Raw genomic sequence first — 14,234 nt, 5'->3', positions numbered from 1 at the left:
AGTTATTTTGACTCCAAGGTTGGCCTTTTCTTAGTAAGGTGTGGGACAACTGATACATTTTTTGGGTGAACTAAGGTCTTTCCCTTAGATTTGTTTTTATTTGAGGGAGCATTTTTTGGGGCAGACAGTGAAGTATTCACAAGATTTGATTGCGACACATAAGGTGGTAAGGTGGGCTCCTCTTCAGTCGCCCTAGAATCTGGCTGTAATTCCTGATTATTAGGAATTGCTTCAAATATGGGATTGGATTTTGTAATAATGGGGCCAGAATCCTGAATCATTTGTTTTGCAGAATTTTGGTTCCTGGAATTACACTTTTTTCATTCCACCAGCATCCAAGGTCCGAACGCTTCATCCGAAGCTGGGTTTTCGGTAGCCGAAGACGGTGGCAGAGGAGCCTCATTCACTGGTTGGTCATTTCTCTGCACTTGAAGCTGTGGACACAGATCTTTATGATGACCATATATGCCACAGTGAAAGCATATAGTAGGTAGCGATTCATATTCTATGATTTGGAGTCGATCATTTATGAGAAGCTTGGATACCAGAGGCCGATGAAGATTGAGGCTAATAGCTAGTCGAGCAAAACGCCCCCTGCAACCATTATCTGTTTGAAAATCAATTTTAACAAAAAAACCAACCTGATTTCCAATAGCTTCGATGATGCTTCTTTTATAAATAGTGATGAGGAGACCAGGTAATCGAATCCATGCCATTAAACGACCAGGATAAACTTGAGTCGGTTGAAAGTCTATAGACCATGGTTCCACAGTTATGTAGTGGCCAAAAATGGTCCAAGGTCCTTCTGTGAGCACCTTAAGATAGTCGCCATGATAGCTAAATTTCACAAGAAAAAAATCATTCTCAATATCAATTAGTTTGAGAGGGTGAGAGGGTTTTAAATACCGTATATGAGATTATGAAAGGTTTTATATCCAACTCTTCGTCCAAGAACTTTGAAGACGAGCGTTAGATCCATGCTTTTAACAGGAAGAGTTTGAACTCGATCAGAAAACTCTATGGTTGGAATACCGTTAGAAGAGCCAATAGTGATGTCATCTTCAAGAAGTTCGATATCATCATCCTCTAAATCAACAGCTTTTGAGTCAGGTTGAGAAGCAGTGGCCTTTGTCACGATGTCCTTGTAGGATATAGCGGGTGGGAGCCATCACACTCCATCAAAGAAGAAGCGCTCTCACAAGCCATGGCAGATGGATCAGACGGTTCTTCACCTCTTCTCCTTTGCTTTTTGGGTAGTTTGGGATCTACACTCGAAATGCCATATTTAAACTTCCTAGTATAATATATGTTTAAATTCTTAACTATAAAAATATATATATTATTTTTCCTTATTCACTGAATATATATTTTAAAATATTATAAGAATAAAATTTAAATATTTAAGTTAAGATAAAAAAATATTTAATAGTTAATAATTTAATATTATACTAGGAAACAAGATATATATAATATGTAGTCTACTTTAAATCAAAATATGATGTCACCCTCTGATTGGTGGAAACTGAATATATTAAATTAAAATAAATTAAAGCCTTCAATCGAATGACGACACATGGTATGATCTGATTCGAGGATTGAATTTATTTTAGTTTACTTAATTTATGACCAAATTGAGATAATATATAAGTAACAGTGACCAAATGTAATTATACTAATTTTATTAATTGCCATATCAATACTTCTGTGATTGACAAGAATTCAAAAATGGTGGTCAAAATGAAAAGAGACTATAATTGAGTGGTATCTGATATAATTTATCATAAAAAATATTATTTAGACAAAGTTGTCACTTCGACGTGACGATTTCCTTGAATACTGTGACAAATACAATATATTCCAAAATAAACTTTTATATGTAATATTGGGCTAATTAATAAAATAGTTTACCCTGTTTGGAAAAAAAACCAAACAAGCCATAAAGCAAATTATTATTATTTCTAAAAAAGTGAATATATTTAGGTCCAAGATCCTTTTACAAAAGTTGAGGACTGTTTAAGATTTGGCAATGTTAAAGGGTAAGATCACGAATATTGAAAATATTATGGGTTCCTCTAGAAATATTGACACTTTTACAGGTAAACACCACCTAAAACTGAAAGCCAAAATAAAATAAAATAAAATAAAAATCTAAAAGTAGCCTAAAAATGATTTTTTGGGTTCCTTTCTTTCGCTTGTTTGTTCAATATACCAAATGACGATTTTTTTTTATTATTCTCTGTAGTTCTCTTGCTCAAAATAGTTTGAGAATTGAGCCCTTAACCTCCACTTGTTTGTGTCTTGTTACTCTTTTTTCACCCCCTCTGTCTCCTCAGATCTTAACTTCCTAAGGAATTTTTAGGGCCGCGAAATTGGTTCGGCGAATCAGCGGCGGAATTGGAAAGCACCCGGTCTGATCCGAGAATCCGATTTTGAAATGGATGATTTGTCAGGTTTATTTGCGAAAGATTTTGGGATCAAACCCCAGGGTAAATCACCCCTATGGCTCCTCCTCGGAACCCTTCTTCGGATCCTAATTACGGGTACCGATCCGATTACACTCGATCTTCATCCGTCAACGCTAAATCGTCATCAAAACCCATTTTCGACGATCATGATCGCGACGGACTCTCTTTCAATGACGTCTACGGTGGACCTCCCAAGTACTCATCCAAATCTCGATCCACAACTGCGCAAACCTCGTCGTTCGATTATGACTCCTTTTTCAAGGAGTCAAAGCCGCCGGTATATGACAAACCTGTTTACGATGACGATCTTTTAGATGGATTTCCGGGGATCAAGAGCTCTTCCACGACATCGGCCGCCAAGTTCGATGATGTATATTCGAACCCAAGGTCTCCAACTCATCACAAGCATAAGTCGGCCAGCAGCTCACCATTTGATGATCTGCTTGGGATCTAGGGAGGAAAGAGACGGAGACAAAGGTTAATAGCGAGAAAGTGAAAGCCGAGAAAGATGCACCTTTATTTAATGATTTCCTTCCTGGTTTTGGCCTGAGTAGCTTTCCTACATCAGCGAGGTATTTCCGTATTATAAGGCTTTCATTTGAAATCAATGAACATTATACTGATTTTTTGCTGTGCTGTTGTTATGCATTCTTTTGTGGACACCACACTTTATGTATCTGTGCTGTTTTTTTTTCATATCAAAGGGTATATACTCACAGGTGCTTAAATGTTCAATCTAGTCTGAGGTTCCGAGATTTGGCTGCTTAGGTTTTGGCACATATTATATATACTGGGCGGTATATTAATGAAATGAGCATATGTACATATCAATTCTATGTATGGAATTGGTTAAGCTGGGTGCTTATTTTCTGTTTGTCTGTTGTAAATGTTGGCAAGTTAAATAGTTAATCATGTTCTCTTTCTTATGATTCAGTTGCGATATTTTTTATTATTGACTAAAGAAGGCAATTTTCATGCAAATATAGACTTAGATGAGTTGACAAGTTAATTGTTTGTCCAACATATGTTATACGTTGGAATTTTTATATAAAACCACATTTGTGTGACTCAGTTTTAGATTTCCGATGACAATTTTCACTTAGACAAGTAGGAGATTCTGGATTTATGCATCAATTAGTGGCTGTTATTTGTCTGGCTTCTCAACTGCATGGCCTTAGCTTTTTCCTTAAATTTTATGTTCCACGGAAGCAACACTTTGCCTGAGTTGATCACACTGAATTATCTGATCTAAATGTTGTGTAGTTATAAAATGTTGATACATTGCAAATTTATATGTGAAACAAATAATATGTGGATTTTTTCTTCCCTGGGGAAGATATTTACTTTGGTTCAGCCTGCATATTTGATGGAGCATCTCATTTGGAGTAGCAACCACCATAGCAATCTACATCTAGGATCAGGAGGGCTACCTAAGGCCCGTGTTTTTTCTGCTTGAAGGTGTACCTTTTTTGCTGTGTACTAGTTGCCAACTGAAACATATGCTTTCCTTCAATTCCGGTGTGAGGGTTTATGCTTATTCTGTACCTCTATTGAGTCTCAAAGTTGATGAATAACATATAAAAGTCATCAACCCATATCTTCTTCAGATGACTCGATTTTGATGCTTACTGATACCACAATAATTATATTCATACTTTCGTGGTGTGTGTGTCGCTCCAGGTTCATACTTGCATGAATATGAATTTTTTATGAAATACATCACATAAATGCAGATGTAGCTTTATTAATCCTTATCTGGTCATCTACTGGATCTGCAAATCTCTTTTGCTGGTTGAAAAATAAGTCATCCTCTGTTTATTTCTATTTTCTATTTTAAAGCGGAAAAATTCCTAGATTAAATTCATTGGTTAGGTGACACTCTTTTGGTTATTGAATGTTTTTGTAAATCTGGCCAAAAAAATGCAGTTGTAAATGAATTAGGATGAAATATACTGCTAGAAATTTTGAGATTTTCTTATGAGTTATGATTCAGATAATATCTTCTCTCTCTCTCTCTCATCCTTTCTTCATAATTAATTTCTTTTAGTTTTGGAAATTTTAGTTAGAAAGATGGCCTTAACTTTTCCCATAAACTTCAGTAAAAATCAGTGTTGTCATTTATTCTGTTTTTACTTGTAGATATTTATTCTGAAGCCGGACTTAGAAGATACAAATAACCAAAGATATAAAAATGTATTGTCATTCAATTTTGATTTTGTTTAATTGGGAACTCTTAGTGCAAATAACTGCTGAATTAAGTGCAAAGAAGGGTCACTAAAAGGGGTCCAAGTCTTGATATCATGCATCTTTCTTTTCAATTCTGTATTTTTCCAATGCTGCCTTATTAGTCTCTTCTTCTTATCATGCCTAGCTTTACCATGCAAATGTCTGCTGATATCATACTCCATTCTCTGGACAGGTCAACTTCAGTGGCTGGTCAGTCCCAGAATCCACCATCAAATTCGACTAAGACTGGGTCCAATTTGATGGAGGACCCATTTGTTGTCTTAGGATCGACATCAAACCCTGCAGATTCGTCCTCTGGGTTGGTTACAGACTCAACAGAAGTAATAAGTGAACTTAATGGACCTGGGAAGACAAGAGTGGAGAGTTCATCTGGTAGTGGGGGAGTGTTTATTGATTTAGATCCTCTTGATAGTATTGGAAAATCTGTACCTTTTGTGTCATCTGAGGTTAATAAGAGGGGGAAGGATAGGAGCCCTTTAAGAACTTCAAGTGTACCACAAACTTCAGCTAGTAAAGGGCCAAATGATGAAGAGTTTGAGCACTATACAAAGAATAGGATGCCTTCTACGAGGAATTTTCCAACTAATTTTCGTAGTTCTAGTAGTCGAGCTACTAGCCCTCCTGGTTACTCGAATGTTGGTTCTAATGATACTAGTTTCCAGGTAAATACAACTCCAAGATTTGAGAACTTCGACACATTTGATGATGTGTGGCTCACTGTTTCCGAGATTCCCCTCTTTACACAACCTACCAGCGCTCCTCCACCTTCAAGACCACCGCCTCCAAGGCCACCACGAGCTTCAAAACAAATGCCAGGTTCATTTTCCACTAATGCAAAAAAGAAGGTTAATGAATTTTCTTCTTTCTCAAATTCAACTCAGTACTCGAACAGCTCTCAGTCAGCTTATACTGCAGCAAGCAGCAATGTTACATCTCAAATTGACGAACTTGAAGATTTTGCAAAGGGTATGGCCCAGAATAACTTTGAACAGGCTGAAGTTTTTCCAGGTGATGATTTTGAGACCAGTTCTGTTGCTGCTGCTTCTGCTGCTGCCATGAAAGACGCAATGGATAGAGCAGAGGCTAAATTTAGGCATGCTAAGGAAATGAGGGAGAGAGAGAATTTGAAGGATGCTAGAAATAAAGAACCTTGTCAAATGGATAAAGATGAGAGAGCTATGCAAGATGCTTTGGATAGAGAAGTTAGAGAAAAGCAAGAGAGGCTGGAGCGTGAGAGGCAACAAAGGGAAATAGAGGAGGAAGAGAGAGAGAAAAGGAGACGTGAACTGGAGAGGGAAAAGGAAGAGGAGGAGAAAGAACAAAGAAGGCTTGAGAAAGAGAGGGAGGGAGTTAGGCAGATGGAGAGAGAAAAGGAGAGGGCCAGACAAGCTGTTGAACGGGCTACTAGAGAGGCACGTGAAAGAGCAGCAGTTGAAGCTCGTGCTAGAGCTGAAAGGGCAGCTGTTGAAAAGGCAGCCTCTGAAGCTCGGCAGCGTGCAGAAAGAGCTGCAGTGCAGAGAGCACAAGCTGAAGCCCGTGAAAGGGCAGCATCTGAGGCTAGAGAAAGAGCAGTTGCAGAAGCAAGAGAGAGGGAAGCACGGGAAAGGAATCAAGCAGCAAAAGCTGAAGCTGAAGCAAGGCATAGAGCTGCTGCTGATGCTCGAGAAAGAGCAGCTGCTTCTGCGAGGGCAAGCCAGCAAAAGAATGATGACGATCTTGAATCCTTCTTTATGGGTTCTCGACCCAGCAGTGCACCAAGGCCAAGAGCTAACAATTCAGTGAGAATCATAGGCTGCAATGCTGTATTAATCCTCTGAGTCATGCTGTAGTGTCGGATTGTCTGGTTTCTAACTGGAGTTGTTGCTCATGTAGGATCCCATGTTTGATGGACAAAACAAGAGAGGACCTGAAGTAGCATCTAGCGTCAAGAAAGCGTCCTCAACTGCAAACATTGTTGATGATCTCAGTTCTATTTTTGGAGGTTCTTGCAATATACAAGATACATTGATTTTTGTAATTTTTAGTATCATGTTTGTTCTTCTCCATAGGTGTAATTGACTAAGCTACTTTGATACTAAAGCTGCTGCATCTTCGTCTGGAGAATTCGAAGAGGTTGATGGGGAAACTGAAGAAAGGAGAAGAGCCAGGTTGGAACGCCACCAAAGAACTCAGGAGCGTGCGGTATGTGCTCCATGTTGCATAATTTCATTAATCTTTTTCTTCTTGTCTAATTCTGTACTGCTTGCTAGCCTTGGTTTACCATTGAGTTTGCGTATCCAGGCAAAAGCATTGGCTGAGAAAAATCAGCGTGACCTTCAAGTGCAAAGGGAACAAGCTGAGAGACATGTAAGTGGTTGCAGTATTTTTTCCTTCTTTTTTTAAAGTATTGTTTATTCTATTCTTTATCTTCTTCTTCTTACAATAAGGACTCTTGCTTTAAACCGTAGCCTCCTTATTGTACACATACTGTATAAGTTAACTTGTGAAATAGACTCTGGGATGGTTTACTCAATTTTTATACTAATGCTAACGTATAAAGGAAATGGGTGGTTTTGATTTATGGATAAAACTTGCATGAGAAAAAAGGATATAAATTTGTATATAATTCTATGATATAATTTGTTAAGACTTCTAACCATGTTATTATTGATGGCTTAAAATCTGGTCAATGCTTTGTGCCAATTTTGTAACTCCAGTATTGTTAGTGAGATGAGTTTGAACTAGGGATTTATAATCATATCTGAACATAAAATTATGCTGACCTGTGCAGCACCCAAATGATATGATAATTTGGATTTAGTTGGCTCAAGTGATATTTTTTTCAGAAAAAGTAGTTGGCTTAAGTAATTGAATGTATAAATGCACATGATGTGTTGAAAGAAATAGTATTCTCTGGAAAGAATTATGCTGCCTTAGAATATATGTTATGTGCAAATCAGTGGGTTTCTACTTGTGTATGCATATGTCTACCAAGGTTTTTGTAGTAATAGCTGTCCGTCTAATATTTATCATTGTGTTGTTTCAGAGGATTGCTGAAACACTGGATGTTGAGATCAAGAGATGGGCTGCTGGGAAAGAGGGAAATTTGCGTGCTATGCTGTCAACACTGCAATATGTATGATATTACTACCGTTCATCTTGTTTGTGCTCTCTTGCAACAGTTGGAATAGACCCTGTGTTTATTTCTATTATATATTGTGCTGAGTTGTCTGTTCTCATTTTATTGCCTAAATACCATCGGTATGATATTTTACTTTTTTTAAGGTCTTTAGTACATGCTATGGATGCACCTCTTTGCCACTTTAACCATTCAACTGAAGGTTTAATTGTGTTCCAACTGTTAAATTTGTTGTGATGTGAGCACCGCTGTGATTTTGAATATTTACTCTTTTGAAAATTTCATAGTAGGTTCTATTCGTCAGTTTGGTTTGCTTGCTTGCATGCTCATAGTAAAAATTTCGTGAATATGTGATATTGTTACCGTTTTAACTAATTTGTCTCCTGTACCTGTTCTTTGATGGTTAGGTTCTTTGGCCAGAATGTGGCTGGCAGCCTGTTTCTTTGACAGATTTAATAACAGCTGCAGCAGTTAAAAAGGTTTACAGAAAGGCGACTCTTTGCATCCATCCTGATAAAGTCCAGCAAAAAGGTGCCAATCTTGAGCAGAAATGTTGCAGAGAAGGTTTTTGACTTGCTCAAGGTACTTGAAAATATTTTGCCTGGAGAACTGTATGGTTGATGTGCTATTTTACTGTTAGAGCCTCATTTGTACTGATTTCTATTTTTATTTGTCTCATTTTCTTAGATGGGAAATTGTGATCTTTGTGTATTAGCATATTAATGTCATATTACTTGTGCATTTCTTTCCATCTTGTTTGCGTTCTCACACTGAATTGTTTCTCTATGGTAAATAGGAAGCGTGGACCAAATTCAATTCGGAGGAGCTTTTCTGAGTTTCAGATCGTCGACCTTTTAGCTGAAATTTGTGGCTTGGCAAAGTAGGCATTGGGTTTGAATGAATACATGACTATCCAGTTGGTATAAGCTCTCTCTCAACTGCTGCTGCCTGCTTCACTTTGATGGTTCATCAAGGAATGACATGCGATGCTTGCATCAAAGGCTTGTAAGGTACTACGTATGGGAAGGGTGAAGTACGTACACTCTTCTTTTGTTCAGGGTTGCTGTACATTAAATCTTCATCCGGCTGCTTCAAATCCCCGGGTTGAGTGTAGATTATATATAATTCACCGAATTGGCCTGTACAGTTGAGGGGATATTTTTGTTGATTCTTTTATAATATTTGTTTTGTTTGTGTTATTGTTTCCCTCATTTCCCCAACGAATTATGTAATGGTTGTTTGAGAGATGGAGGTGGATGATTCATATAATTATCATTTGTTTCCTCCGTACCACGTATACTTTAGTCTGAACTTGCTATGCAAATTGAGCATATTTGCCTTCTCTCTTTATATTTGGTGTAGAGGATTTTAACAATTTAAGCCTTTATTTACGAAGTTCTGTTTTGTTCTATATCCATGGGTTGAAACACCTATTTATTTGTCTCGGAGTTGTTTCTTTTGGAGCCTCAGATTACTTTTCGAATGGAAAGGTGATGGATTCAAATGCCAATAATATCAAGAATTACCTCGTTTTTAATATATTTTGATTCATTAAAAATAAATAAAAAAAGGATTGATCCTTGATAAAGCCTAATGGACAATTGTATGTGTAATCTGGTTTGTCTTCTGTTAAAGAAATGAACTTGGGGGTAGGGGATATGGTAAGTATTAATCTGGTTTGTCCTCTGTTAACGTAATGAACTTGGGGTTTGGGATATGGTAAGTATTGCGTGCTTCGTTGAGCATCAATCCAATGACTGAAAATGTCTAGTTATGGTTTTGTCAAGTAGTTAATGATGGAGATATCCTCTTCTATAATCACTTTATCCCTTTTATTCTTGGTTGCCATACGAAGTTCCTCTGTGAAGTTGCTAGAGTCTACTGACTCAGTCGAATGCATTTCATCAAGTCTTCGTGCAACCCCTCCTGCAACTATTCCATGATGATTCCAGGTAAAACTGTTAGAACTAAATCATAATAAATATGAAAAACAATCAGGATATAATCATGTCAAATCATCAAGAGTAAAAATATAAGATTAGCGGAAGCGTACCTAAATTAATTGATAGGTTGAAATCTTGAATATTTCTTTGGTTGTGATCTTTCAATAAGATAGAGTTCCCTTAAGTATAAATTTTCTTACGAGGATAAGAGTAAATAAGATAGTGTGTACTTTTTGGGGACCATAATCCCATTTATATAGCTGAATTAAGAATCAATTATTGTTTGTACTTAGAACTCTGCCCCTCATCGAATTATAAATACAACCTTAATAGTATCTACACTTTTATTTCCATGACACTTCTAATACCTTATAACTTTATAACATAATTGGTCACTTAATTTATGTCATATTTTATGATAACAATATACATTAAAAATATGTGCCCATTATTATGGATTTTAATCCAACAATCTCCCACTTGGGCAACATATATTTCTTGATAAATGTATAACCTCTCAAAACTTGTTATCATACAATAGGTATTCTATAACAATCTCTTCCATCAACTATATTCATATAGGATCAAAGCAGCCTTTCTCATATCAATCATGACTAGACCCATTAATGATCACGTATACAAACATAGTCAAATGACATAGATTAATCATGAAGTGTAGCATGGAAATTACATGCAATGTGAACTACACATGTCTATTTCCAACTGGTCCTCCTTAGTGAGATCAAATTTTACCAAAGCCAGAGTGTGGATAAACCAAAACAAACTTTATTTCTGCATAAAATAATTTTAAAATAAATGTCCTTAAACTGAAGTAACTGAAATTGTGTTTATAATAAGTATTGAGTTAATTGAATCAATGAAATGGCCAAGAGGAGGTGAATTGGCAATTAGAAAAATGATGGAAGCTTTTTGCAAGAAAATGAAAAATTGACACAAGCAATTTTAGAATGGTTCAACTTCTTCAATGAAATCTACATCCACTATCTTAGCTTACACACTAAGGATTTCAACAAATCCACTAAGTTGTTCTAACCTTTTAGGACAAGGTGTAATCTTACAACACACTTAGACTTATACCCCAAAGTCTCATGTGTACAACCCTTCCTAAGAAGAAATTACAAATTAGCAAATTATGAAAATCCTCACAATGATAGATTGTTTGCAACTTGAAGCTCTCACATGCCCAAGAACATTAGAAAGAAAAAATACAATGAATTGAATAGTGTTATATGTAAGAAAGACACAATGGACTATGAATTTGACTCTTTTTTATCTTTGATTGTTGGAATAGCCTTCTTGTCTTTTCTTGGTTGTTTGAATACTCTTTTATATGCACTCATTGATTTCTAGCCATTTAAGATTGTTGGAGGGAGTTTGGAGCCGTTTGGAGCAATTAATTCATGCATTGAATGCAATCATGCACAAAGGTTTCAAAACCATACAGGGGGTTTTGAAACCTGCCTTTGAAAAAATTTGACCGTTGGGCAGGGGGTTTCAAAAATTAAGAAAAATTTGGCTACTACCATAGGGGTTTCGAAACCTTCAAGTGGGAGTTTCGAAACTAGGCCCAAAACTACTTAAAATGACCTTGTTTCATATTTAAAAAGTATTTTAAAACTTTATAAAATTCATAAACATTTTTAATTTATTTTTGACATTTTGAACATCAACTTATTTTTACAAACTTGAAAATTCTTGAATCGAATAAAATATTAATTTTACAAAATTTTCAATTTAGTCCTTTGTTATATCAAAATCATTTAATTATATTTATAAATAATCGAACATTAAATACAAACTCCCACTAAAACGGAATGTCCTTAAATAATATTACACCCACATGAGTAGTGTGCTCATGAAAGACCTTGGGTGACAATTCCTTAGTAAGCGCGCAATTATGAGTTTGTACCAATATGCTCTATAAACACATAACCACTCTGAATTTTCTTTAACTAGAAACATAATGTCTATACGCTTAGATTTAAGGTGTTTCTGTTATATATAGAATAAAGGACTGCAACTTAGTTGTCACAAAATAACTCAAGTGGTCTTTCTTATCAATCTATAATTAGCAGTTCATGTGACAAAACTTTTTGCATCCATATTCCAATAAGTCAGAGTCCATAAACAAGATGATCTCTTGCTAACTAGACCTCTGATATGTGAGCATGTAACATTTGTGTTCTTAAATGTATCGTATGAATCAATTTGGCTGTTATCCAACGATCCATACCCAAATTGCTTAAATACTTGCTTAATATCATAAAATCATATGCTATGTATTAATGTGTATAAACTTGAGTATATATTAAATTCTTCATTTATTTTGAAGCACAAGGAACCTTTCTGAATTTCCTTAGTTTCAAAATCATCCTTAGGGCACTAATCAAGACTAAACTTGTTTCCTTTAACAATAAGGGTTATTATTTGGCTTACTCCCACTAAACTTATAATATATACAATTATCAACCAAATTCATCTCAAAACCAAACGATATAATCACTTGGTGAAATCTGTTATACAATTAACGAGAGTAATACTTGAACTTATAAATGGATTTCCTAAGTTTGCATATAATTAGTTTTGTATCATTTGACACAATTTTCTAACTGCATCGTATAAAATATTTCATCAATGTTATCATTGAGAAACACAATTTTGAAATCCAACTTATGTAACTCAAAATCAAATATGAGCAACAAGTATAATTATCCTGAAAGAGTCTTTCAATGAAACCAAAAAGAAGTCTCTAAAAAATTAATGCTTCTTCATGAGTATATCTTTTAGATACAAGACATGCCTTATACATGTCAACATCACCTTTTACATCCATTTTGGTTTTAAATTTCCGTTCACAACCAATTAATTTTACACCTTCAAGTAATGAGACAAGTTCTTAAAATTTATTATCTTGTATAGAACTTATGCTCTTCTTCCATGACATTAATCCACTCATGAGAGTCGAAACTTTTATGACGTGACGAAAGTTGATTAGATCATCCTCTATCATTCCACTTTCATCCTTATTTCTTGGAGAAATACAACATAATAATCTAAATATTATTTCTCTCATCTCGTGGATCTTCTTAATGATACTTGTTCTTTGAGGTTGTTCAGTTTGTTCTTCCAAAATGATTTCTCATCTTAAATGGAGAATTGTTCAAAATAACCTTGTTGAGATTTTAGATTTACTTCTTGATTAACGACATGTATAATCACATGGATATCATCAAAAGTGATAATGAGAATTGAGTTATAATCCAATTCCTCATCAAAATCAATTCCTCAAACCTTATATCTCCCTTCAAACTCAACATCCTCAAAAAATAACATTATAGATCTCATCTTAAAAATATTCCTAATTATGGAATTATAAAACTTAAAATCGCTAAATCGATTATAATAACCAAAGTAGTTGCTAACTGTTTTAGAATTTAATTTCTCCTCATATTTCCTAATTTATTACAAAAGAGAACAACCCTTTATAATATATTATTGTCTCTTTTGAATTGGACCTTAACAACTACATTATGCTTTTATTTACTTTTTTTTTTATCTTTATATACACTTTTCAAGTGAGTACTTTCAAACTTATCATACTTTAACTTTTTTCCTCTTGTACACAATGAAAAATGCACACATTTAGAGTTCATTTCTCCCTTTGAGTTGATTAAACTCTATAGGAAGCGATACTGAAATCACAAGAAAAAATAACTTTTCAAAATCGATCTTAAGTGTGTCTTAAGTCTTGAAGCAATATGAAACATATCCTTAATGTACTTACATTTCCTTGACCCTTATATTTTATAGACATCGAATAAGTCAAAATGATATCATTTAAACCTTATTGTTTTGGGGAAACATTTCTCAACTTCGTTAAGAAAACCATTAGTCCTAGTAATATTTTCTGATTATATGCCCCTAAAGGCTTCTGTAGATACCTATTTTTATGGGACTTATTTATATTTATTATAGTATTAGTATTATATATGTCCTTTAGTCTTTTATTATATTGTATTTGTAACATCCTCAATACCGGGTTAGTGACTAAATTATAAAGTCTCATAATTTGATGATTAAAATAGAATGATTGAATAGTATAAAGATTTATTTGTAAATTATTGTATGGATTTGAATTGAAAGGAAGAAAGAATAGAAGGGCAAAGAGGTATTTTCTAAAGGAATAAGAAAAGAAGGGTTATATATGTACCCACGTGGGTTGAAGAGGGGAGAACACAAATGCTTCCAGAGTTTTTTTCTTCTTCTTTCTTCCTTGTACGTGTAAAGCAAAACAAAGGTGAGTGTTCTGATTACTGAGTTTCTTGTTAAATTTAAGATTGTGTTTTGATTATTAGATGATAACTAAGCTTAAGGAAAGCTTAGGTTATCTTAAAATCAAAGGATGATGGAGTTAGAAGAGATTAAAGATTAGAGATTCTT

General features: G+C 34.9%; 1 pseudogene; it reads left to right on the top strand.

Annotated features, from left to right (window-relative positions):
* The first annotated feature begins 2,234 nt into the window (after positions 1–2,234).
* On the top strand, positions 2,235–9,102 carry LOC120139078 (annotated as a pseudogene).
* Positions 9,103–14,234: the final 5,132 nt, after the last annotated feature.

This window comes from Hibiscus syriacus, unplaced genomic scaffold (genome assembly GCF_006381635.1).
Source record: "Hibiscus syriacus cultivar Baekdansim isolate YM2019G1 unplaced genomic scaffold, ASM638163v2 tig00110721_pilon, whole genome shotgun sequence".
Classification (NCBI taxonomy): Eukaryota; Viridiplantae; Streptophyta; class Magnoliopsida; order Malvales; family Malvaceae; genus Hibiscus; species Hibiscus syriacus.
The sequence above is the reverse complement of the archived record's forward strand: the minus strand, read 5'-3'. Positions and strand labels throughout refer to the sequence as shown.